Below are 27,637 nucleotides of genomic sequence, written 5' to 3'. Positions count from 1 at the left end.
ACCTCCCGCATCCATACATCCAGCGCCTATGCAACCACTTGATTTCTTGTGGACTGATCAACTTTCCTACCAAATTCACAACTGGCTACTACTCCCAGCATATCAACATCTACCTCCATAGGTTCATCCATCAGTTGTTGTCATGTATAAACATTGTATTGTTCACAAATTATGAGTGTTTTTTTCGTAAAATGCAACTTGAGCCTGCCTCAATCAACTTAGTCTCTCACTTCTGTTTCCAGAACAAGATTTAAAGGTAGAAGATGTTCAAGAACTTCCTGCACCAACACTTTTAACAAATTTAAAAGGATTTTTTTTACGAGCAGACCAAATGTTTTCCCTGCAATAGAAAATAATTATTGTTAAAATCGTAAAAATTTGCCCCATTTCATTAGAGGTTCACGTGCAACCTGCATGAGCGTTGTAGGTGGAGTATTGCACTGCACGGTGACAACGGAGGACAAAACTTGAAGTTGCGCTCAGAGGTTGCTATGTGAGTAATGTCCAGCAGAAGGTAAAGCAAGAAACCTACTCTACACGCCTCTAACCTGGCAACTTCGATGGGCTGAAACAACATCTCTTCAGCGCGCGTGAACTGAAAACATGAGGGGTGCTCCTTGGTCAAGCGATCGAAGGGTGCAATGAGTAGTGATTGTCAGCACTGTGGGATGCGTCTGAGAATGAAAACCCACCATCAAGGTGCTGAGAACCGCTGCACTCAACACTAGTGTGTGGCCAGGACACAATCATGGGATGATGTTCAATGTTAGTACACGCATGACAAATGTGAGCTCCTCTGTAGGCAGAGCAGCTGAAAGGGATCAAACCAGCTCATCATGATGTCAGATGAGTGGCATGAGAGTTAGTTGGTTACCAGAAACAAAGCGTGTGATGGCCATTGAAGGTTGGCCCTTCTCGCAGCTGCTGGTACATTGCTGACGCTGCTGTCTACATTGCAGCCCTGAAGTCATGACCTGATGGCACAGTTGATATGGCTAAGTGGACGCTTTGCTACAGCACATCCCTTGCACATGCTTTATGTCCCAAAGACAGCAGCAGCTTGGCAACTGCTCCGTGACAATTGTTCCAGGTGAGAAATGTTAAAGTCAAATACAGAAGAGCTTGACTGCCTCACTGTACACCATATAATAGTGATAGGCCTGCTGGCTCACGAACTCTTCGCTGGAATAGCATCACAACAGGACTGGGGCGCATAGACTAAACAAGGGTTTATTTGATGTCAAGAGCCCAGGATGCACCTGTCCTCAGCTCCAACCTCCACAGACCAACTGTCAAGGCTTGAACTTTGAACAGTGACTGTGTAACTCTGAGGATTAGAAAGAATTTAAAACATACAATCCTTGGACCACACCAAAAAGGTAACTAACAAGTGCCAAGGCCTCGCTTAACAACGTGACGGAACTTTATACTGTACTGTGCTTTCGGTACCTATTTGGCACGGGGACTGTTGTTATGCTGCCGGTTTTCTACTTTCCCACCAAGATTTGACATGTCCTGATCTGTATCGTCTGTGAGCTGCTTTGGCTGTTGTGAGTTCCATTGTGCTGCAGTGGTTCTTGTGAGCTAAAGTAGCTACAGTGAAGTGAGGTGGCTCCAGTGAGTAGATGTAGTGAGGTGGGGTGGTTTTGTGATCTCAGAGAGCTCTAGTGATATCAGGAAGCTGCAGTGAACTGTGGTGGATGCCGGGAGTTAAATATGTACTGTGTATTTTAGTGCGGTACCGTAGTTCATCTGGCCCGTAGTGAATTACACCTGTTAATATGGATACACCAGGCTGTGGAAAGATGTATGGGATGCAGCAGGGGGTTGGGGTCCTGAGTGAGCAACAGAGCCTCTGATGTGCAGCTGTGACTACTTTGGACTGTGGTAGGTTTTAGTGACTTGGTGGGATTCATGAGCTTGCAGCAACTTACAGTGCCTCTAAAATGCTGCTGGGACTGATGTGTGCCATTTTGAATAATAGTGGGCTGTAGGAAGTTCCAGGTTGTAGTGAATTTAAGTGACATTTGAGCGACTGTAGCTGTATATGGCGTGGGGCTATTGTGCCTTACAGTGCAGCTCTAGGACAAGGAAATTCAACTGTCACTGGGATACAGCGCAATCTTTTACAGTGGTGGCGAGACTCAATCGATAAATCAATCAATCAAACAAGACTTATAAAGTGCTGCTAATCACCATGAGGGTATCCAGGCGCTAAGAGCACTGCTGGTGGGAGGGTTGAACACTCAGGTTTTGAGTCCTTTCCTGAATTCCAGTAGAGACGATGAGGTCCGGAGGTGAGGTGGGAGGTCTTTCCAGGACTTCACAGCGAGGTAGGAGAAAGGGCATCCTACCCTGTTACTTCTGCGGATGCAGGGGGCATGAGCAGGAGAGAGGGAAACAGAGCGTAGGTGTCTGGACGGTAGGTAGAAGTTTAGGCAGCCGTTGATGTATGCTGGTCCTTGGTTGTGTAGGGCTTTGTAGGTGTGGATCAGCATCTTGAATTGACGACTCTTCTGGATCGGGAGCTTATGGAGCCTCTTGAGGTGGGGAATGTGTGGGTCCAGTAACAGAGGTCGAGGATGAGTCTGATCGCTGAATACTGTATGGTCTGCAGTCTCTTCAGAAGCTGCGAGGTGATTCCTCCGTAGAGTGCGTTGCTGTAGTCTAGCCGGCTAGTGACTAGGGCTTGAGTGATGGTTTGCCTAGTGTTGATTGAGAGGCATTTAAAGATCTTACGGAGCATATAAAAAGTGAGGAAGCAGGTGGAGGGGACTGCTTTGATCTGGCTTTTCATGGTGAGCTTGCTGTCTAGCATGATGCCAAGGCTGCGGGCATGGTTTGTCGGTGTGGGTGAGGGTCCAAGTTTGTAAGGCCACCAGGAGTCATTCCCTGCAGAGGTGTTGTTCTCGAAGATCAGCACTTAACTTATGTCAGTGTTTAGTTTTAGGTAGTTGTCTTTCATCCAGCTGGCGATGCTCGACATGCACCTGTGGAAGTTGGTCAGCGTGGTCGAGGGATTTTCTGATAGCAAGAGAATGACCTGGGTGTCGTCAGCATAGGATATGATATGTAATTCATGGGTTCTGACGATGTTCACAGATGTGACTCTGCTGGTGCAATCGTTGACCCAGGCAGAGCATTTCTTGACTGCCTGTTCTAGGTTAGTTGTTGTGTCTGGTTGGGCGCTGTTGAGGGTCCCTAGTTAATGGAACTCTGTTCCTTAAAATCTCAAGTGGCAAAAGGTCACCTTTAATTCTGGGGAAAAAATGAGAACATACCCATTCTTCTGATGGGGAAACCGTTTCACCATACCTTTCCTTGCTTGTTCACTTCGTTAGATTACACTCTGTGTTCTCCAATCCGCACACATAATGAACCATTCAAAAGGTAAACCGACCATTTTTCCCTCCTGTTTGCTCAACTCCCTATATTTTTGTTTTACTGATGATGGCTATAGTGTACATTATCTAAGCCGTTTTCTATGGTTGTTGCACCCCAAATCTCTCTAACACCCGTCTGTTTAAAGCAAAGCAGTGCTTCATTAGAACATAAAATGTGTGGGACCAAAACTGATTTTCATATTTTTTTGTACTAATTTCTATAACGACAGAGACTTAGAAAAGCTGAATGCTTAAGTAGCATTACTGTCTGGCACTTTTCGATGCCATGGGTAGTAACTGACTACAGTAGGCTGTAATGGGTTACACTGGTTACAGCGGACAGCAGTGCACTGCTGTGCCTGCAGTGGGGTGAAATAAGCTGCAATGTCTGCAGCAGTTTACAATAGTCTCTGCTGTTGCGATTGGTGTTGCAGTCTGCAGTGGTTCTGCATGTAGATAGCTGGACAAGCCAGGGCAGGCACGGGCTTGGCTGTGACCAATGACCTGGCTTGGTTCCCAGGCCCAATTGAAGGCACTGCCCTCTCTGCACCTCCACTATGCAACTTGGTTTTGAAAAAACATAAGCAGCCCTGCATAATGAGTAGCCAGTCCTGCAACACTATATTAATAAGAATGAAACATAAATTGCTTGTTCTGATTACAAACAACTTTTATGTTTAATCAAATGCAGAACAAGAAAGTGAAACTATGTCTCTGACACATGATGGCTCGTTCCATAGGGCCGGTCTTTCCTCAGCCTTAGGGCAGCCAGGCCCTTACCCAGTTCCTGGCTCGTCTATGTGTGAGGCATTGGTAGCTTGCCCACCCCTGGCTCAGCTGCGTGCAGTGACCTCCAGTGCCTCTGCTGCAGTGTCCTGTTCTTTGGGTCCGTTGCCAGGGACGCCGTTGCCAGGCTGCAGGTGTTGTGTTCTCTTCCAGCCTGGCCCCGCGTCCCTCGCAGGCTGGAGCAGACCGCGGGCCCGGCCTCCTCTGCTCCTGCAGTCAGCGGGTGTCTGGGGAGCGCTGCTCTCCTCTGATCCTAGCCCCGGCTGGCAGGTGAGAACTCGGAGCCCCCCAAAAAAGGCTATCAGCTTTTCGAATGTTTTTGGTGTACTTGTGTAACTCATTTATTTCCTTGGGTCTACTCTTTACTTGTTTGCCCCTCCATTCCGGAGGCTCACCCGCTTCCTTCTCACCCTATTTCTTACCCACTACCCCAGTCTTGCACTATGGCGTTGTGTAAATATATGTTGTGGACCTGTTTACGCATCATGTTCGTATTTTTGTTGAGACTTACGGTCGACAGACGAAGGTATGTTTTCAGAAGACACAATTAACAGTGTATATTTTGCGAAAATGAACGTAGTCCTCTCACTGAAACTACTCTGTATCAGGCTCACTATCCATTGAGGACATTAGGTCTAGTGGACGATTTAATGGAGGAATGTGTCCATGTGCACGTGTATATGTGACGTGCTAACACATCTTGGTGGGGTATGTTAACGTGTATGCATTAGGACCACACTTGCACCCATCCTGGCCTTGGGCTGGTGACCCGACTATGCCTCCACATGCCAGCCCCTGGGAAGCTACACCGCATATATACATGATTGCTGCGCACATCACTATTTGTACACACTGGGAATATTCTCAAGGACTTATTGCCGACTTATCAGCACTTTAGCGCCGCAAAAGTGGTGATAAATTTATCGCCCTATTCACAATCTGGTGCAAACTGCCGACATCGCCAGTTTTCCAGCGATTGTTGCCGCAAAAAACATTGCCACGGATGACAGCGACAACTAATGCTAATGAAATGCAGAGTAGGCATTCCCGTGCAAAAACACATGAAAACACAACTTCTCGACATTCTCAACGACCAGCCAGATCTGCGATGCGATCCAAAAACAGGCGATAAGGCGTGTTAGCAGCAGGATTTAACACCTACCTTTTACTGGTGTTAAGCAGGACGACAACCTGCAGTAGCCACATCTGAAGACCAACACATGTCATGGAGCCACTGATCATGCAGCTCGGAGACCCAAGAGGGCCACCACACCCACTGCCACCACCCCTAGGACCTCCCCCCAGAGCCCCCACACCCCGGACACCCACCGAGGCAGCGCAGAACAAAACATCTGACCTTCCAAAAATGGCATGGCCCCCAGCCACACAATTGCAGAATGTGGGGAGAGGTAGGAACCAAGTATGTGTGAAGGAGGTAAGTCACCAATGAATAAGAATGCACACAATGCCAAGTGTGGCGGTCATCTGCTGGACAGACTTCAGTATGCAGAGCACAGACATTTCCATGTGGACATATACTGATTGTGTTCGTAGTGTTGTATACTGTGGACACAACCATGTCAGCTCAGGCAGTGACTAAGACCTTGGATATGTAGCTTTGTCGTCCCCTCCCTGTAAGCGTAAGCGGAGTGAGCTGGGCCGGCGTACACCAGTCCAGCGCAGGGGTGTGAAGAATTTGCCCTGGGCTCAGGGCGTGGTTCAGTTCTGGCCTGCACCAGGAAGTAACTAATGCGTGTGTCTATGTTGTAGTGTCTGCGCCACCTGGCCCGCAATCGACAATGTTGCAATGTAGCATGCACCCGGGGAGCGCGCTCGCACGAACGGAGAAATGAAGGTGTGCAAAACCGCTCAGGGTCTTGGCTCATACATGCCAAGTGTTGTGTGTATCTGTATTGCCGCAGCATGAGCCAAATGCCTAGCCCTACTCACAGCGCGAGTTCAGCCAGGCATGAACTCTACATCTGTGTCCGCCCTATCCTTACCATAGGCCTACACTCAGTGGCCACCCACCTTCAACGGCCAACATCACTGTGTCATTGGCAGCCTTGTGGACATGTGTAGACAGGCATTACAATGGTGTGACGTAGGAGTGCAAGTGATGCAACCGTGCAGCGCACACAAGTAAATAGGCTCGGGGGGAGGGAGGAGCAGCTGTGAGGCAACGTAGCACACAGTGATGCCGCACATTTGTCACATGCTAGACATGTCAAACATGAATGCCAAAGCTGTACACATCCCACCCCACCCCCAACAAGCCACTTCACAATTCCTGAACGCAAGCAGATGACAAACTAAAATTAGGGATGAAAGCTCCTCTGTCTGAACTATCAGGCGGGAGCACATCTGCACCTCCGACCTTGGATTGCATGTGCCCGGAACCCCCTGACAGATACTAAAGCTGCTGATGGTGACTCCCACACTACGCACAGCCCGACGAAAGACCACATATCCACACCCCAAAGACAGAAGTCCTTGCTCGAAGTTATCTTGCATGGAATGGCCTTCACACTTACTCCCACACCATCCGCGGCATACAACTGTTGCACACTAAAACAACTCATTTATCTGAGCTGTGGCATTTCATCCTCAGAACTGACGCGGGTCAGAACAGTGCCGCTTCAACCAGAGCCACTGACGCAATGGCAGAACATCCCAGACACATGCACAACCCCTGTCATGTGGAACTTTACAGCGCAGGTATGCTGCATTTCCTGGGGCAACTGCCATTGGCAGTGCTGTGGATCAGTTATTGTCTAAGCTTCCGCCTTGCCAACGTCACCTGTGTTCACCTGTGTTGTATTGTCTATCGTGCATATTCGAGTGGTGCATGGATGTATCCCTATCCAAGAGGACGGTAGATGAACTGGATTTTGACATGTGTGTACTCCCCCTTTTGGCACATAGCCAGGAGTGACACTGTGATACCCGTTTCTGGGATGCCTTGCTACTTGGCATACATGCTGGCAGCTGGACCTGGGAGATTGCACAAATCCTTGTGTGCAGTGACGCCATTGAACCGCTCCCCTATTGGGCTGTAGTGCTAATAGGTGGAAGGAGGTGGACGCAGCACATATGTCTGGATCGGCTAATGATTGGACTTGCCCTCCTGTTTGATGAAGTTGACAGCTACCTCATGTTGGAAATGACGGCCTATGAAGCTGCAATTGCTTTCATGGACGAGCAACTACCTACCTGTAGCCACAACTGATTTGAACCCATTGCACATGCCCCAACAACTTGTTGCATGTTGGAGATCTGGTCACATATCCCACAACAACAGTGGACATGGCTACATTTGCCTGGACTCCGACTACATGAGCGGACAACAATGCGGGTTAACAGACACCTGTGAAAGGTGAGTCACTCCCTCAGAGTGAACAGCTGCGCTTGGCAACGTACCTCATTCGGACATACTGCTGCATTGGTCTGCACGTTGTGGCACTTATCTTGCCCAAACTAACATGCATAGGCTTATAAAGTCTACCTACCTTCACTTGTATTCAACTGTGATGAGTGTTGATTTGAATGACAATGTGTGTCTCACGCCTATCTGGGTCACAGCCATACATGCGCATTGATTGCATTACCCAGGGAGTACCTAGAAAATCACTGTCCCTACATTCATCCATACTTACATACTTGATTGATCATAGCCATGACACATCTGTGTGAATTATAATGTTTTATTCACTTTCAGTGTTTTTTTTAACCTGGAGCAGTACAGGACCATGCAAACCCCACTTTACTTTGTTGCCCCATGAAGAGCCAGCCAGAGTCCTTTAGGGAATGACAAGTTCATCAGAAGTGGAAGACCTCAGTCCTCAGTGTTATTGCTTTGTCATTGGTGACCAGAAAAAATATGGCAGTTTATGTAGAGGTCCAAGGCGAGTGTCGCTGAGTGTATCGGGGGACAGTGGAAGGTGTTATTCCAGGGCATGATGCAGAGGGCAGAACCAAGCTGAAACTGGCCATATGGCGGAGATGAATGCTACCACTTCATTCAGACCACAAAGCCAGATTCATCATCATCTTCGTCCTCTGATGTGTCAGGTGCCTCACATGTTGGTGGTGGTGTTCTGTCTGCATCACTGTGTGGCAGTGACACATCAGGAGCCGGAGGTGGAATGTCTGCAGCATTGTGTGACACTTCAGGGAGCGGAGATGTGGATGGAGTGGTAGCAGCAGCATACATCTGCACCAGGCCTTGTGGTGGCAATGCACTCAGAAAGTGGTAGTGATCCCTAAAGTAATGGGGAGCACACAGTGTTGTTTAAATGCCCCTCACACACCAACAGGCCCCTTGGTGTCATGCTTCATCATCGGGGCCTTCGCACCCCTCTACGGGATGCGGCGTGCTACGACTCAAAGATACGTAGGAGCACTTGATAGTGAACTATGTGTAGGTGTGTGTTTAGGGAAAAAGGGTGTGAGTAGTGAGGTGAGGTGAAAAAGTGAAGGTTAATTAAAAATACCTGGCTCGTAGGAAAAAATTATTTATTGTATCCTCGGCTGGTATTGTTAAAAAGGTGCAAAGTAAGGTTGACAAATATACGTATTAGGGTATATCAACCACTAAAAGGCGTCGGAGCCGCGTTGAGGGGAAGGCAGTCTAATAGACCGTGCAGTAACCGTTGCTTTATTGAGCAGTGAGGAAGGAATCCCCCAATACTACGCTTAGGCTCATGAGGTCAGAAAACCTTGAATTATAAGTTCTTCTAATGCCAATTGGGCGCAACAGAGCTTATCTATAATAAACACTGATAGGTACATTTCACCTAGTTTTTTTGGTAGAATACACTTTGACATTCTACATCCATGTGAGTAAGGTGAGGATAACGTGCATATCCTAGTCCTGAAGAAGGAGTCGTTGTACTCTGAAACATGTTGACGCCTTTTAGTGGTTGATATACCCTAATACGTATATTTGTCAACCTTACTTTGCACCTTTTTAACAATACTAGCCGAGGATACAATAAATAATTTTTTCCTACGAGCCAGGTATTTTTAATTAACCTTCACTTTTTCACCTCACCTCACTACTCACACCCTTTTTCCCTAAACACACACCTACACATAGTTCACTATCAAGTGCTCCTACGTATCCGTGAGTCGTAGCACGCCGCATCCCGTAGAGGGGTGCGAAGGCCCCGATGATGAAGCATGACACCAAGGGGCCTGTTGGTGTGTGAGGGGCATTTAAACAACACTGTGTGCTCCTCATTACTTTAGGGATCACTACCACTATCTGAGTGGATTCCTTTTTGTTTAAACGAATTACGATGGGAGACTGAATCCACTTGTCTCTCTCCCTCCCTCCTTTTGTTATATTTATTATCTTGTGGTGGCAATGCCATGAAGAGGATCTGAAGGTAATGGAAGATCCCAGCTACATCTCGCTGGTGTGCTGCTATGGCAAACATTCTTTCCGCCTGCCTCCGCTCCAAGCTCTCCATCATACTCCTTAGGTGTCCCGACTCCCGGGTGACATCGCTGGAGCCACTCTGAATAGACAGTTGTTCTTGGCTCAGAGTCATGACTCCAGCGATGTCAGCCATGGGTTGTTGGAGAGCATGGAGCGGACAGTGGGTGTCCGTTAGGGACTGTAAGTGGTCCCTGATGGGACTTTGACACCCACGTATGGCATCTATTTTGGTCAGTAGCGGCTCCTGGTGGGTGTGCTACCGGGCAGTGACGTGGGGTGGGGTGGGGAGGGGAGGGGCAGGGTGGCAGGGTGTTAAACACTGGAATATGGATGAATGCAGGTAAGTTGACAATTCAATCAATAAAATGAATTTCGTTGAGCGCACTGCATCGCAATTGGTGATGCAGCGCGCAACGGAATTCGTTTTATTGATTTAATTGTCAACCTACCTGCATTCCTCTGTATTCTGGTGTTTACTCCCCCAACCTGCCCCTCCCCCACCCTACGTCACAGCCCGGTAGCACTCCCACCAGGAGACGCTAATGATCAAAATAGATGCTATACGTGGGTGTCAAAGTACTGAGTGTGGCTGACATGAGGTCGAACCCCACCCGCAACTGATCAGCCATCTTCTTCTGGCACCCTAATACACGGCGTTGGAATGACGTGTTGGTCGTGGGGATCCTGGGTGACAGCCGTGGTGTTGGGTGCTTTGTGCTGTGTGGTGTGTGCAGGGGGTTGGGTCTCCTCGATACTCCTGGAGGTGGGGTGTCGGAGCTGTCCATCATCTGTTGGAGGGCGTCGATGTCGATCTTGGGGAGGTCCTTTTCCTCATCAGTGCTGTGTTGTTGGGTCTGCTCTGCAGAAGGTGTTGATTCTCCCTCTGCAATGTGAAGGGGAGATGCAAATTAACATCGTGTTTACATGTATGTTCATGCATTGTACAAGTTTACTAACAGGCTGCATGACAATGTACATTGTGACTATTTGTGAGGAGATGCCTTTTTGATGCGGGACAGTTGACATGTCTACACCATCACAGGTGTGAGGTTGTACTTGTACATTGTCATCTCACAGGTTCCTGCTATGCCAAATGCGATTGGCCATTTTCTGCACACGAGCGGCAGCAGTTGTGCCTTCTGTTATGTTGTGAAAATGTTGCAGTTTGTACCACATTGTTGCCAATGTTGAGGTGCTCGGATTCTTATGTGTGTGTGCTTCATTGTGGGTGAGTTCCCCCTTCAGCTCTGATTTTGCGGGCCCTTATCCCTTTCAGGCGGTGTGCCTTTCACTTCTGTGCTTATAGAGTGCTGAGATGTTGCAGACTTGGGTAAATTGGGCTCTTGTTCGGAGTTGTGACTCTTGGGCATGGTTTGTCCGCAGATGTGCTATACTTAATTGTGCATGTGTGCCATTGTGCCCATCTCCCCCGTCCCCAAGTCCCTGGTCGTTACTCACCCTGTTGCTGTTGGCTCAGGTCCTGTTGTGCAGTGTCCGGTCCCCCAACTCCTGCCACCGTCTCCCCAATGATGGTCCCAGGCTGGTCTTCCGTAGGGCTTGTGGGGTTCTGGTTGTCCTCTGTACTTGCTCTGGCTACCTCCATGGTGCTTCGCAGTTGTATGTGTTTTGTTTGTATTTTTTGCTGCCGCTTTTATAGTGATTTTTCTCGCCTGACTTGTGGGACTTGCAGGCGTGGCGATGCTTATCCCTGAATTTTTTATCGCTGGTGGGCCCATCGCAGCTTTATCAGAGTTTATCCAAGCAGCATGTTGTAACGTATATTGTTGCTTCCCATCCTTTCCCTTAGCTACCTGTTCCCTGCTGCTCAGCCAGTATGAATGTGATATGTGTGTGGAATGTTACAATGTCTGTTGAGGTAGTGGAATGCTGGAGGGCCTGGTGGAGTTGAGAGAGAGACAGTTGGAGTGTGTGGGCTGAGCACCAAGGAGGCTCCACCTCATCGGGCTCAACTGCTGATCTTATTATCCTACTTGACCTCCTGTAACTAAGCTTAATAAATCTCTTACCTACAACTTACGTCATGGCTACCCTTGGACTTCTATTGGATTACAACAATAGTGGCGATTTGAAGAAAATTACCTGCGTGTTGTGAAAGATTAAATGTACCTGAAACTACTGAACCTGAGGTGAAGAAACTTGAAATTTACAAGAAGAGGAACGCCCTGTAAGCCTCACCAGTCTCCTTACCACCAGAGAAACCACTGCCAGGGTGTGCATCTCTCATCAACAAGGACTGTAGATGACATAGACTGGCCAACCACTGAACAACCCACTGTCAGGGCGTGAATCTGACATCTACAAAGACTGGCAAAGTACTTGAACAAGTGATCCACAAATAGGTTGACTTTTGGAATAAGGCTATATTGTTGTGGAGTTAGCCACTAGTTCCTTGCTGCATGTACTTCAAAAAGTGAAGGGAGTTCACTAATGATTAAGGAGGTGCTTACTATGGAGGAGCCAGCAGCGACATCCAGTGACATTGACTTTATTTTTTAGCATCGGAAGCCCTTAATGTGGCGAACAGTGCGTCCACCATTTTACATTGCTGAGTGGGTCTATAAAATTCTCAGGGAAGTGTGAGCCATTTACTATTGTGATACATGACATTTGAATGGGACGCCATACTAACATAATTACTGGTGCGCGCACACCTTACCGAACCTACTGGTGTCGCGTGAAGCCCTTGTGCTGATGTCTGCTGGTATCCTGGAGCACAAGCTGTCCCATGACGTAGTGCTGTCCCGCGACATTGGAGGAGCACGCACCACCCAACGCCACCCAATGCTGTTCACTTGTGGGTGCCGCCATCTTTGAAGCCCGAGGTTGCTCTTCAGGCTGCTCTGGGTGCAGCGGGTGCCGGAAATGTCTGAGGCAAAGATTGTTTTGTAGGAGTTGTCACATTCTTTATCAACAGCGTTGTGGCGCTCTTGTGTTTTGGATGTTGAAGTCATGAGAGAAGCTAGCGTTGTGATCGGCATGATAGTACAGCGTGCATCGCCGGGCTCTATGCTGCAACAGACTGGGATCATGAGTTCATTGTCTGCTTTAGCACAGATCGCTATACTGTTGGAGGACTGAAGTGCTGTGGCCATCAGAAATTACTCAACTGCGAGTGGGTATCAAACTCCCGGCAAGTTTTTTCTGGTGCTATTTTTGCAATGGGTTGGGTGAGATATCGCTCACCAGAGTTGCATCAGAGATAATATGGAACTATGATATTGAGAACTGTTTAATGTTTTTCACTTCTATTGTGTTGTCTTTGGTGATGCTGGTATTTAGCATGGAAATAAATTTTTATTTGCGCCTCCGAGTTGCTAGTTGTCTTCTTTTCTCATCTTTTCAGGCCACATGATGTACTGGTTATCTATCAATGTGCTATGTTGTGCCATGCTTGCTGCGTGATCACTATTATATAGTTATGTGCCTTGTTCAATTTTGCTGCCATGGGTGATATACGCCGGGCTAAATTTTGCTGAGTTTGCTGCCAAGTATGCCATGTTCTTGCTTGGTTTGTTGTTGCTTATGCCACGTGCCATTGTGTGCAGTGCTTAGTTTGCTATCTTGTATGCCATATTCTTACTGGGTGTTGTTCTGCCTATGTGGTGCTGATCTAGTGAGGCTATCATTAATTTCTAGCGTATGTGTATTGTGCGATGCTTGGGTGTCTGGTATTATAAGGTGTGTGGTGTTGCCTTTGTGGAATTCTGTTGCACTGAGGGGGTCATGTACCCTGTGCTGTGTTTTGCCTAGGGGTGTGTTGAGGGGTCGTGTACCCTGTTCTGTTGTTTTACCTAGGTGTGTGTTGAAGGATCGTGTACCCTATGCTGGGTTTTGCCTAGGGGACTGTTGAGGGGTCATGTACCCTGTACTGGTATTTTACCTAGGTGTGCATTCAAGGGTCGTGTACCCTGTGCAGTGTTTTACCTGAGACGTCTTGTTCTGTCAGGTATGCTATGTGTGGTGTGCAGAAAGGGGTGAGTGGTGAGGGAGTTACACCTCAGCGGTGTTCTCCAATCTCCCAGTCCTGCATAATATTACAGTGGCATAATGTCTAGGGATTTGGTATTTATTTATTTCAAATTTGCAATTGTTGTTTGTAAATTGTGTATGTCCCTTTTGTATTGATGATATCCAAAGGTGTGTACTTCCTGTGTACATTGTAATATTATTAATTGTTTTCCCTAAGGGAAGGAGATGTGTTGTAACGTGTATTGTTGCTTCACATTCTTTCCCTTAGCTAACTGTTCCATGCTGCTCAGCCAGTATGAATGTGATGTGTGTGTGGAATGTTAGAATGTCTGATGAGGCAGTGGAATGCTGGAGGGCCTGGTGGAGTTGACTGAGAGACAGTTGGAGTGTGTGGGCTGAGCAGCAAGGATGCTGCTCCTGCTGGGGCTCAACTGCTGACCTTAATATCTTACTTGCCATCCTGTAACTTAGCTTAATAAACCTCTTACCTATAACTTACTTCATGGCTACCTTTGGACTTCTTTTGGATTACAACACAGCACATTATCCTGGGTGCTGTGCTGCCAGGGATTGAGGCATTGTCAGGTTTATCTGCACCACTTTTGAATCTTGTGCAATATCTCATTGGTGATTTTTGTGATCAGATTTTGCTGGGGGCCATGGAACGCCCACCACAACACCCACTGCACGCCCCTTTCAAGCTAAACACAGCGTGAAAGGTGGCCTATTCACAAGGCAGCGTTAAGCCACGTTAAGTAGCTTAACACTGACATGTGATTAAGGCGAGGCCCCTATCGCCACCACAACGTCACTGAAAGTGACGTTGTGGTGGCGATACGGGCTTGTGAATATGCCCCTAGGGGCCTTATTTACAAGCCCCTTGCGCCACTTTTGTGCCATTTTTAACATGCGAAAAGTGACGTACGGGTGGCGCAAGGGGCTTGTAAATCTGCCCCATTATCAATAAGACAGTGGAGCAGGGAGACACTCACACTGACTGCTACATGGAAATGTGTCCCTTAGCGCGTGGAACGATGCTTTTGATACTGAAAACTGACATTAGAAACCACTGGGCAGAGGCGTAACACAGGCCACCGCAGCCCACACGGTGCAGGGGGGCCCTAGCTCCAAGGGGGCCCCCGGCACTGAACTCTGGCCGGGAGAGCTCCTGATTGAGCCCGGAGGGGCCCCCCTAAGTACAGTGCAGGTAGGTCCCCTCACTTTTCGTTACGCCAGTGCCACTGGGGCATGGAAAAAGAAAATGGGGCAGAGAAACAAAACTAGAGAAGAAATGAGCACACTGGGAGAGGGAAATATGTACAGTGGAATCAGTAAATATACACTCTGGAACAAGGAGACACTACTAGAGGAAGATGGGAGGATCAAAAGCCACAAACTTAGGAGAAACTTGAACATGAAAGCACTGGGACAGGAAGACATTGGGACTAGAAATCAGTACAAAGAGGTGTTAGGACAGGGAGACACTAGAACATGGAGACTACAATCGGGCACACAAAAAAAGGAAGAGACTGGGGAGAGTGACAGTGGGAAAGGCACATTACATGCAACACGGAACAAAACATACCCCTCTCTCTTTCCAATGGGGTAACAAAACATTAGCCCCTCGCACGGTATCATGAGGGGCCCCTACATCGCCAACATCCCACTTTCCCTAACCAGCCACCCTTCACAATGCTTCAGAGGGTTGGTTGTTTTCTTTATTTCATCTCTCTTCTAAACCAGTGGATTTTACTCCCAGTACTCTGCTATAAAGTGTGTATCTTACTGCATGCGTATCATCATTGAAAATTCATAAACCGCATAAATAAACAATGAATGGTGCTATTCCCACTAGCAAGGGAAGCTCATTGGAGCTCCCTTTCCCGGCGAAAGTCACGGAGAAGATAGTCAACAGACAGCTGACCCGCTACCTCAAAGACAACAACATCCTGGACCCATCCCAGTCTGGCTTCCGCAGCAACCACAGCACCGAGACCGCCCTCATCGCCGCCACCGACAACATCAGGATCCTTATGGACAAAGGAGAAACAACCACCCTCATACTTCTGGACCTATCAGCAGCCTTCGACACAGTTTGCCACCGCACCCTAACAGCACGCCTCCATGACGCCGGAATCCAAGAGAAGGCCCTGGTCTGGACCACGTCCTTCCTCTCTGACAGAACCCTGAGCGTCCGCCTCCCACCCTTCCGCTCCAAGACCACCGAGATCATCTGCGGCATTTCACAGGGATCATCCCTCACCCCGACGCTGTTCAATATCTACATGGCACCACTCGCCCACGTCGCACGACAACATACCCTCAATATCATCTCCTACGCCGACGACACCCAGCTGATCATATACCTCAAGGAAGACCCCCACACCGCCAAAGCCAACCTCCACAGAGGAATGAAGGCTATCGCCGAATGGATGAAGGACAGCAGGCCGAAGCTGAATTCAAACAAGACGGAGGTCCTCATCCTCGGCCCCACCCCCTCAGCCTGGGACGACTCCTGGTGGCCAACATCACTAGGAACGGCCCCAGAACCCACCGAACACCCACGCAACCTGGGGGTCATCCTCAACTCCGCCCTCTCCATGACCAAGCAGGTCAACGCCGTCTCCGCTTCCTGCTTCAACACCCTCCGAATGCTCCGCAGGATCTTCAAATGGATCCCCCCCTGACACGAGAAAAACCGTCACCCAGGCCCTGGTCACCAGCAGACTGGACTACGGGAACGCCCTCTACGCAGGAACAACAACCAAGCTCCTGAGACGGCTGCAACGCATCCAGAACGCCTCAGCACGACTGATCCTCAACATCCCCCAATGCAGCCACATCACACCCCACCTGAGAGGCCTTCATTGGCTCCGCTCTGCCCTCGCCACAGTTCCCCTTCTTTTTAATCTTTATATTTTTCCTTTAATTTATGCTTTACATCAGCAGGAGGTCACAGTGTTTAATTACGCTGATGACCTCCAACTTATTTTTACCCTTTCTGCCTCCTCTGATTCTGTTTCCCATTTTCAGAACACAATGATTTTCATTCAAGATTGGATGTGCACGAACCATCTAAAGCTTAATCCCGACAAGATGGAGCTAGTCTTGATCGGAGGCTCGCCCAATCCTTGGTGTTCCAACTTCTGGCCTCCCTCTCTTGGACCTGCCCCCTCTGCGTCTAAATCCGTGAAAAGCTTGTTCATTAAAATTAGTGCAGACCTGTCGATGCAAACCCAGATCAGTATGATTGTTTCTTCTTGCTTTCTATCTCTCCGTACTATTCGGAAAGTTTCCAGTTTTTTTACTATTGACTCTTTGAAGTCTATCCTCCTTGCTCTTGTCATCTCTAAGATGGACTATGCCAATTCTATGTATATTGGCATCCCTGCCTATGAATTGCGCCGACTTCAGCTCATCCAAAATCAGGCAGCTAGGCTGATTTATAGTCGGTCTAGATTCCACCATGCCCTTCCGCTCCTGAGGCAATTGCATTGGTTGCCGGTCACTCACAGATGGCAATTTAAATTAGGATGTCTTATTTTTAAATCTCTGGTGGGCTTAGCTCCCCATTATATGGCATCCAGGCTCTTAACTTATACTCCTTCTAGAAGCCTACGGTCTTCGTCCAAGAACCTCTTGGTTGTTCCTCGTTTTGTCAGAAGGAAACATGGGGGTCGTGTTTCTCTTTCTTGGCGCCCAGGTTCTGGAATGCCCTCCCTGACAACCTCCGATTCTCCCCATCATATTTGGAATTCCGCAAAGGTTTGAAGACCTGGTTATTCATCAGAGCGTTTGAGGTCTAAGTTGGTCTTTATGTGAACTGCACGGTACTAGTGCCATGAAACCTCTTTGGTATACGTGCGCTCTACAAATATCCCAAACTTCAACTTCAACTTCAACTTCCTCGCGTCCGGAAAACCACCGCCAGGGGAAGATCCTTCTCCTACCTCGCCGCCAAGACCTGGAACACTCACCCTACCAACCTTCGTCAGACCCAGGACCTGCTGGCCTTCAGAAGACTTCTCAAGACCTGGCTTTTCGATCAGTAGCTGCCCCCCTCCTCCCCTCCCGCCCCCCAGCGCCTTGAGACCCTCACAGGTATGTAGCACGCTTTACAAATGGTAATGATTGATTGATATTTATACCTTGGCATTCATGCCTGTGATTTGTATGTTGGATTACTGCCCTGTGCTCTTAACCGACACTTTATGATTAGTTGTCCGAGTCCTCTCATTCATTAACTATGAAATTAGCTGAAAGTTTTGCCCTTGGTTTCAGACACACTCTCTCTGAAACTGTCTGTACCTGCAGCTCACTGCTATGGTACAGCACATGAATATCAAGGTCGACAAATGTACAATAATAAATCGCTAAAAGACAGGAAACCCTGGAGTAAATGTTGCCCAGAAATTGGACCTAAATCCTTGAGACTTAAGATGCAGCCTTGAGTTCCTGGGCATGTTTAAAGTCTCCCATGCTTTTAAAGTTAGTCTATGTCTGTGCAGTTGTCTTTGTTCTTTCATGAAGCCTGAGACATTAATGTGCCTTTTTAGGAAAGGCCGGAAGACCTCCCATGAAGGTAGCAGATATAGATATGGAAGGGCGAGATTTTGATCGATACCTTAGCACTATTGATCTAAACCTCGATCTGGTCGACTGAACCTTTGTTGCCTGTCTTTAAGGTACAAAGTACATCCATTTCCAAGTTAGTTCACCCAATAAAGGACTCTACTCCCAAAGATCACAAACAACTTCTAGCTTTCAAAAGTTTATTGTAAGGAAATGATAAGCTGCAAATACAGGCATCTCAGAATGAGATTCACGAGGTACACAGGTCCAATTATATACATGTGCTCTCGGAAAGCCCTCAGACGAGCAACGGAAATCACTAACACAAGTTCTAAGAATAATAAAGCTATCAGCATTGACGCATATCTCTCCTTCATTTAAGTTGGAGGAAAACGCACAGGTTAGGCGGTCCCTACCCTGCTCTAGATGGTATCCCTACTTAACCAAATCCCAACCTAACAAAGGTGTCAGCAGTGAATGACCCCAAGGGAAGTCACTCACTCTAAGTCTCTTGGTGAAAACCTATAGTTCTCCAGTCATGACCCCTCTCTGCCTACCCATCCGCTCTCTGAAGGGTCCTCAGGTATCTGCTCTAACTCCACCCAGGGGTGCTGTCCCTAATACAAAACAGTCAACAACATTTGAGACGCCCCTTTCGAGACGCCCCTCACGTGGTGTAGCTTCTGGCTTTTTCCATGATGCTTTGTATTGGGCCTCATACGTTAGAGTTGACCTTGCTTCTCAGACTCTTCTCCGGCCCGCTGATACCCCTTAAACATTCCGGAACCCTCCTCCATGTCTGGGCCGTCTACTGAACAGACCTCTATTCATTCATTTATAATTGGATCCCCCCTTTCCTCTTGCAGACAGATATCTGCAGCCAAGAACCCAACTCTCATAGACTTCCAAAATAAAGGCTTACAACATTTCTCAGCCCAGACATGTACGTGTAAATCAACGTTAAAACATTTCAGGCCTACAATATTTCTCATAATGATTATAGCATTCAACTTCTTCATTAATTAAAGCATGTTAATACTCTTATTCTATTATTCAATAAACATTTTATAAATCCTGGCCCATTAATGCAATGACCAAAACATTAATACAATCTGTGTCGTGAAAAGAAACATCTTCCCTTTCCCTCCAGCTCTGGCCCTGAGGCCTACCACATTCTGCGTTTAACCACCTACCATCTTACATTTTAACAGCTACACGACATGGATTCAGGAATAATTACATCTAATAAAATCATATAGCGTCACACATTTCTGTATTAGTTCCACTTCTACTTAATCTCTATATTAGCTATACATTTAGAATATAATTGCAGATATTATTAGCACTCATGGCATTTCTCCTCATGATTTGTGCTTACTACAGGTAAGTGTGATGCACTCATACATTTAGGTCAGTTTGCGCTCTCTCAGTTCCCCCCTTTGATGACCTCTCGGGGTCATCACTAACATTTAAACTGCAGTTATTGGTAGCATAACTTGTCTCTGCGCTTCCAGAGCCCTCAGACTCCTGTACTGATTATCTTGTATGGCAGCCAATCTCTGCAGCTGCTCTCTTTGGGCCCTTTCTGTCCTTCTTGCCCGGTACCATTTGAATACCCTCACCAATCCCCACAATATGATCCCACAGACCAATATTATGATGACAGGTTTTAGAATATACCACACAAAGCTTTTGCCTAAGGTGGAAATCCACCCTCCAACTGCACTCATTCCGTGGCCCACCTTTTCCCAGACATTTTCTCTACTCAAGTCTTCGATCTCCTTGTGAATATTAGTTATGTTCCTAATAACCTTCTCAAGGGGCTTTGAATTGTCTGGAATGTAAGTGCAACATTCCTGGACCTTCAAAGCCTTACAGACTCCGCCCTCTTTTGCTAGTAGGACATCTAATGCAAGACGGTTCTGAAGAACCATAGCCCTTATCGATTGCATCTCTCCTTCTACCAGCATTAAGGACTGAGCAGTGCTGGCAGACAACCTGTCGACAACTGTTGCCAGTCGTCTAATTTTAACATCATTAAGGATTACTCCCAAAAGAGGGAACATAGCTCCAAAGACATCTCCAACCATTTCTGCATCTCCTACATCTCTCCTTCCCCTCGAAGATGTCTTGCCCTCAATGATCACTAAGTCTTGTGCATGATATATTTTGGGGAAGACAATTGCTAAGTAACATGATCCATACCAGTTGTCAGGTAGTCTCACGTAGGCATTTCTTCCACATACAAAATACACATTTGGAATTACTTGCATTCCCTTCAGAAAATCTTTAGTATAGTACTCTATATTGAAAGCATGTTCACAGTCGACTTCTCCAACGTATACATTTTCATAATACGTTTTGGCTCGGTGAAGACATAGCTTTCCTCTCTGCGTTTTATCTAAAGCTATTGGACCACTACTACCCTTTCTCTTGTGTGCCTTCTCTTCCTCGGTCCAATCTGTTTTCCATTGTCCTGATTTCTTCAAAATCTTTTGTCTCCTATAACGATCATCCACTTGCCCTATGAACTTCTTCTCGACTTCTGACACCTTGCATGTCAGGTTATTTCTACGGGCATGTGAAGTATCTAAGGTAATCCAAGGAATGAAGAACTTGGCCAATCTGTCTTCACTCTTCCAGTAATCCCATTTGTTCATCTGCTTATAATTTGGGACTTCTGGCAACACTGAATCATAATTGGAGAAATAGTATTCAAAACTATCTCTCTCATAAAATATACTAAGCAATAAGCTACATGTAATGCCATATGTCAGCGGGAGGTGATGATATCGAATTCCTTCGTCTACAGACGCCGGCAACTGCATGCAGACATAACAATTCTTAACCTCCATGGCATCCACGTATTCATATAAGAGTTTAGCATAAGCATTTGACCTAAAGTCTCCTTGGGACTCATCTACGTGTAACCTGCGGGCTTCTGCAGCTAATAACGCTTTCTCTTGAGTGTTTTCCCCTTTTTCACCAACAACAGTAGGTGAAAGCGTTTCTACAGAATTCACATCAGTTACCTTTGCCTCTTCCTCATATCCCTTTACATAAGAAATTGTTACCACTAAAGCTATTAATATTATCACTCCTATTATTAGTGTACCTATTATACATTTAGCTCTGCGGTTCTGGGTGCCGGCCTCCATTTCGTCAGACAATATGGCTCTCTCTTATCTTAGCAAAAAGTTCTTTTCCTCTCGTTCCTTTACAGTCTCTTTTTAATCCTTTTGTCCCTAGAATCCACACAACTGGAAGCTGACAACCTTCTTCGCAAAAGTCCTTTAACAGTTCAAACAAGACAACCCTAGCCCTTCTCCATCAACTCAAGGGAAGTTCCCTAATATTCTCTGCTTCCTGGGCGCTAGGTAATCTTCTTTTTCTGGTTGCTTTATTTACAAAGTCCTTAACAATCTACTATCAGATTTGTTGTTGCAGCTTCAATAGCATAGTTCAATATTTCCAAACGAAGATTGTGCTCTTCATGTGCTGTTATCGTTGTACCAAAGTCGGGGAATTGCAATTCTGAAAGAAACATGTGTTTTAACTTGCTGAGGCGGGGAGGTCTGGGGAGCATGAATGTTAGTGACCCTTCTTGTTCGACACCGGGTACCAACAGTCGTATTTCCACGGTGATAATGGGCTCAGAACTGGACACCACCACCGCTCGGATCCTCCCTGTCTCCGGTTTCACAGACATTTGTCACCAGATATGTCCACTCAGGTGTGGAGTATCTTCTGTTAGGCACACGCACTCTCCTTGACCTTCTTCGGTCCGGTGCTTCAGCGCCCTGAGCACCTTCTTCCGGATCTGAGTCTTCTGATATCGGAGGAAGGGTTACTTCTGGAGTTGACCTCAGGCTCGAGCTCCTTCTTTGCGGCCAATTTGCTTCTCCACGTGCCCTTCTACTCCTTCTCCTTCTTGTCTGTTCTCTCTCTCTCTCAGACCTGTCTGTATCTGACTCGTACTCCCAGCTACTTTCTCCTTCTGTAGCGTCGTCTGTTTCACTGTTGTACTGACCGTCCTCAGCTTGGTCAGACTCTTCCCCTGCTTCCGCTGGCACCTCTACAGCTTGGCTAGCCCCCTCTATGGCTTCTCGGTCCTCTGCTGGACGTCTATCCGAGAGAGGAGCTGTTTCTTCCAGAGGTGCTGGAACCCTTCGCGTATGTGACGCGTGGATCCAATTGGGCAGGCCTCCCACCTTCACAGCTGTGTTCGTGATCAGGATGATCTGGAAGGGCCCACGCCAACGAACATCCAGACAGCTTCTTCTCACATGTTTTTTCACCAGGACCCAGTCCCCAGGATACAGGTCATGGCACGGGCCCTGGCACGCTGGAACCTCGGCAGCCTGCACCTGAAGGGACACAGAACGAATGGCGTCAGACAGCCCCTTACAATAGTCCAGGATCATATCATCTGTGATATTTAACAGTGCAGCAGTTGGGACAGATGGCAGCCTCATTGCTCTCCCCATTAACACCTCATGTGGTGACAACCCTGTTCTTCTGTCTGGGGTACTACGAAGGCTCATGAGGACCAATGGCAAGGCGTCAGGCCAACTCAGGGTCGTTGAGGAGCACACTTTCGCTATCCTGGCCTTGATCGTGCCATTGATCTGCTCCACAATCCCTGAGGCTTCTGGTCGGTAACTGCAATGCAACTTCTGGTCTATATTGAGTGCTACACAAATCATCTTCACAAGCTCGCTGTTAAAATGCGTACCCCTATCTGATTCCAAAAAGGCCGGCACCCCGAAGCGCGGAATGAGTTCTCTGAGCAGTAACTTGGCCACGGTGAGGGTGTCGCACCTACGTGTAGGGTATGCCTCAACCCATCTGGAGAACACACAAACAACCACCAGGACATAGCGGAGGCGGTTGCATCTTGGCATTTCAATGAAATCTATCTGCATTCTGTTGAATGGACCTCCAGACCTTCCTATGTGACTCAGTGTAACTGGTGTTCTTTTTCCTACGTTCAGCTGCTGACAGGTCACACAACGCTGGCATACTGCTTCTGCTGCTATTCTAAACTTAGGATTGTACCAAGTCTGTCTAAACACTCTCAGCATAGCATCTCTCCCTAAGTGTACGGGACCATGTATGAGTCTGGCCATTGGACTCACCATCTCATTGGGCAACACTGCTCTGCCGTCTGCTGAGACCCAAAAATGGGACTCACCCATTACACATCCTGCCTTTTCCCATGTTTCCTTTTCAATATCAGGAGCATTTTCTTGCATGTTTGACAGTTCATCCCAAGTATCAACAGTTTCCAATATCATGGCTAATTCAGTTCTTACATTTATTCCGCCCACTTCCACCTCTGTGAAAGAGTACCCTTGCTCCGCGCAATACCGCGCAACTTCATCTGCATATCTATTGCCTTTTGAAACAAAGTCCTCATTTCTGGTATGTGCGGTGCACTTTACAACTGCGATACCTGCTGGGCATTGCAACGCCTCTAACAACAGGCGCACAAACTCTCCATTGCGAATGGGAGAGCCTGAAGAGGTCATGAACCCTCTTTGAGACCATAACTGCCCGTAATCATGAACTACCCCATAGCCATATTGGCTGTCGGTGTATATGGTGACTCGAATTTGATTGCTTGCTAAGCAAGCACGTGTCAGGGCAATAATCTCGGCTACCTGAGCGGAGTGTACTCCTTCCAGGCACCCAGCCTCCACAACTCCAGCAATTGTACAAACAGCGTAAGCTGCTCTCAACTGCCCAACTTCGTCTCTCACACATGAGCCATCGACAAAGAAAATTTCGTCTGGGTCGGTCAGTGGCTCATCTACGATGTCGGGTCTGGGTTTGGTGCATAGTTCAGTCACATCGAGGCAGTCATGGTCTGTACATTCATCATCATCATCGATATCATTTGGAAGTGGCATCAAGGTGGCAGGGTTCAAAACAGAGCATCTCTTGAGGGTCACATTCTCTGCAGCAAGAATAACTTGCTCATATCGCGTGAGCCTGCTGTTGGTCAGATGCTGTGTTTTGGTCCTGGTCATTAACAGTTCAACAGAATGGGGCACGCACACCTCTAACGGGTGCCCCATGACGATATTTTCACATCTTTCAATGCTGACACCCGTTGCAGCAACGGATTTGAGACATCCGGGCAACGCTGCGGCTACTGGGTCTAAAGTAGCCGAGAAATAAGCAACTGGTCTACGGGCATTCCCATGGATTTGGACCAACACAGACAACGCACAACCTTCTCTCTCACAACAGTAAAGAAAAAATTGTTTATTGTAATCAGGCATTCCCAATGCCGGAGCACGACACAGGTCCTCTCGCAGCTGCAAGAATGCCATCAAACAGTCTTTGTCCCATGGTACCGGATCGCTCACCTCCTTGTGCGTCAGTTTTTGCAAGGGTTTTGCTTTCAGTGAAAAGTTCGCGATCCACTGTCGGCAATAACCCACCATCCCTAGAAACATCCTGACCTCTCTCTGTGTCTTAGGCGCATTCATTTTCATGATCGCCTCTATCCTGTCTGGTGACACCTTTCGTTTGCCTTTCTCTATTCTGTGTCCTAAGTACTGCACTTCTGTCAGGCAGTACTGCAATTTTCCCGGGGACACCTTGTGCCCATTGGCAGCTAGGTGATTTAACAAAGCAATGGAGTCCTCCCTGCAAGCTTCTTCTGTTTCTGACGCCACGAGGAGGTCGTCTATGTACTGGACCAGAACTGACTTCTGGGGCAGCACTAGACTTTCAAGATTTTTCTTCAAAAGCTGGTTAAAGATCGATGGACTCTCTGTATACCCCTGAGGGATACGACACCATGTTAGGACGCGATTTTCCAGCTTAAATGCGAAAAGAAAATGGCTTTCTTCGTCCAGAGGGATCGAAAAGAAAGCCTGACAAAGATCGATCACTGTGAACCACTCTGCTTGAAATGGAATCTGAAACAGTATCACTGATGGATTCGGTACCACTGGACAACACGAAACGACTATGTTATTAATCTTTCGAAGGTCCTGCACTATCCGAAATTTCCCATTTGGTTTCTGCAGACCCATAATCGGGGAGTTGCATGGACTACCCACGATTTCTTTCAGTATTCCCTGTTTAATCATGGACTCGATCACGGGTTTTATGCCTGCAATCGTTTCTGGAGTCAATTTATATTGGGGTGTTCTTGGGAACTCAGCATGCGGTTTCACTACAATTTTCACTGGGTCCACCCCTTTGACCAACCCTATCTCTTCCCCAGTGAAATCCCATACTTCTGGTGCCACTGTCTCCCTCAAGTCCCAGGGGAGCTCATCTACTGTCAAAGTAGGATACAGCTCCACGCATATTCTTGAGTTTGCAACTTTGAAATCTGCATCATCATCATTGGTCAATACCTCCACTCCCTGAGGTGTACAATATATAGTACAATTCAATTTACACAACAGGTCTCTTCCTAGCAGACACACAGGGCTTGAATCGCAAACCACAAATTGGTGCTCATCGCTGTACTTCCCTATTTTCACCTGTACCGGTTCTGTCAATTGGCTGGTTATTCTCCTATTTGCGACCCCTACCACTTGTATGGTCTCTCCGGACATGGGCAGGTCTGGAACTGCAGCTGATCTGATCGTGGACCTAGTGGCTCCTGTGTCCACCAGAAATGTCGTAGGGCACCCTGCTACTTCTGCTTCGACATAGGGTCCCCTCTGGTCCACCTCTAAGGCTGCCCCAAGGGTGCAGTCTTCTCTTTCCACTCTCTGTCCGGTTAATGGGTCCACATAATAGCACTCTTCACCTTCCACAAACAGGGGCATTTGTCTATAGGTCTTACCCACAGTCCCTACCCGAGGAGGTTGCGGGAACTGAGCTCGGGGAGGAGCCCCCCCCCCTTTGAGCACCTTTCCTTGGTATGGCGTCACCCCTCTTGTAGGTGTGCTCTGGGCCTCTTCCTCCTCTATCTCTTGTTCTCCTATCTCTACATTGTAGGGACACTCGCGTTTCCAATGCCCCACCTCGTTACACTGGTGGCACCTAGTCGTCCTCTTCAAGGCAGCTATGTCTATTCTGGGTCTAAAGGTAGAACTCTCCTCATTGCCCTTGTTCTGACTGTACTGCTTCTTTCCTCCTGTACCTGTTCCTTGCTGCTGTTGCTGCGGTCCCCCCTTTCCTGCTGCCTGCATCTGTACCACCATCAACTTTTCCTTTAGTTTCTTAGCCTTGGAGTCTATCTCATCACAGCAGTACCTGGCATATCTCAGTATTTCATCTAGGGGTTTACTTTGCCAACAAATCGAGTGTTGCTGAATCATTAAACTAATATCCGGTCTCAGTCCCAGGACGAACTTGGACACAAATTGCCCTATGTCCTTTGGATCCATTACATCCAAGCCGCTATACTGTTTAAACGCCTTCAGCAATCTCTCGTAATATTCGTGGACTGTCTCTTTGGGTTCCTGTCTGGTTCGGTCTATTCTGACCCAATCTATGTCTTGCATTGGCACTTTCTCTTTCAGCCAAGTCATCACTCTCTCGAATTTTGCCATCACAATCTCGGACGGCCCATTAGTCTTAGCATCTCTCTCTGGCTCCGTTGTGGGCCACTCAGCGCTAACCTTGCATGCTGTCCACAGATCTCCTGGTACTACAATGTCAAACAGCGTGTTCAGATCTATCCATAGGACCTTTGAGATTTTTACAAACCTCTCGACTTGCTTGTACCACTCCACGGGGTTTTCCCGCAATTTGGGGAAAGAGGTGGTAAAAGCGGCTAAATCTCCCCTACTCCAAGGGACATGCACATAGTTCCCATTTGCGACTTCCCGCAAAGGGTATGCTTCTATTCCCTGCAGTCCTGGTGTCATACCAAGCGTGCTTCTCCTGCCGGTCCCTTTCTTGGACCACCTCTCTTCCCACTTATCTAGTGCCCTCCATGTCCTTATTCCAGCGATCAGTTCCCTTATGTGCGTTTTCAGCCCAATCGTTCTCCTCTCATCTAGGTCTCGATCTGTGTAATGTAGCCTGTGGTTACCCTGTAATGCTTTGGTTCTTGACAGATCCACCATATATTTGCCTGCTAGTTCGACTAACTTCTCATGGACTGCTCTCGCCTTTCGAGTGATGTCCTTTGCCATATACAGTATTTCATCCTGCTCATACATTTCCATTCTTTCTAAAGGCAGGGTACCATCTACCATGTCATCCAGGTCTGACCTTAAGCTGGTGACATCAAGTCTCTTGGCTTTTATCTCAGCTCGCAATATGTCTTTCGAAGGGGGCTCACTGGTCTCCCTACCATCCCAACTTCGAGCTCTGCGTTTGGGCTCGGGAGAGTTAATGGGTGCCCTCCCTTGCTCCCATCTCTCCAGGTCCCATGCTCGGCCATCCGATCTTGGAAGGTGATGGAACACGGGCCTGTTACCCCTACTCTTGCTCTGCCCACTCTCTTCTTCTTCTCTCCTCTCACCGTACACCTCTCTGT

The 27,637-nt window shown here is 47.6% G+C and overlaps 1 protein-coding gene across 1 annotated transcript in view; it reads left to right on the top strand.

Moving 5' to 3' along the window:
* The first annotated feature begins 4,325 nt into the window (after positions 1-4,325).
* The window catches only part of SAXO4 (stabilizer of axonemal microtubules 4), a 164,248-nt gene continuing 140,936 nt past the window's right edge, over positions 4,326-27,637 (top strand). The window contains exon 1 of the mRNA XM_078683715.1: positions 4,326-4,439. The gene's annotated coding sequence lies outside the window, so the exon portion shown is untranslated. The remainder of the gene's footprint in view (positions 4,440-27,637) is intronic.

The sequence above is a fragment of the Lissotriton helveticus genome, chromosome 3_1 (genome assembly GCF_964261635.1).
Source record: "Lissotriton helveticus chromosome 3_1, aLisHel1.1, whole genome shotgun sequence".
In the NCBI taxonomy this organism is placed as follows: Eukaryota; Metazoa; Chordata; class Amphibia; order Caudata; family Salamandridae; genus Lissotriton; species Lissotriton helveticus.
This window is presented reverse-complemented; position numbering and strand designations above follow the sequence as displayed.